Below are 477 nucleotides of genomic sequence, written 5' to 3' on the forward strand. Positions count from 1 at the left end.
GTTGTTTTTTCATTTTCTTGATAATGTCCTCTAAGCACAAAAGTTTTAATTGTCATGAAGTCCAATTTATCTATTTTTTTTCTTTTGTTGCTTGTGCCTTTGGTGTCGTATCTATGAATCCATTATGAAATCCAAGGTCACAGAAATTTACCTTTATGCTTTGTTCTAAGAGTTTTATAGTTGCAGCTCTTACTTAGGTCTTTGGTCGATTTTGAGATAATTTTTGTATATGACATGGGGTGGGGGTCCATTAGCATTCTCTACATGCATTAGCCAATTGTCCCAGCACAATTTGTCTAAAAGACTGTCCTTTCCCCTCATTGAATGGCCTTGGAACCACTGTGAAAAATCAACTCACCATTGATATATGGGTTTACTTCTGGACTCTCAATTCTATTCCTTTGATCTATATGTCTATCCTTACGTCAGCAGCACACCATTTTTATTACTATTTCTTTGTATTAAGTTTTGAAATTG

This window comes from Equus quagga, unplaced genomic scaffold (genome assembly GCF_021613505.1).
Source record: "Equus quagga isolate Etosha38 unplaced genomic scaffold, UCLA_HA_Equagga_1.0 HiC_scaffold_3555_RagTag, whole genome shotgun sequence".
NCBI lineage: Eukaryota > Metazoa > Chordata > Mammalia > Perissodactyla > Equidae > Equus > Equus quagga.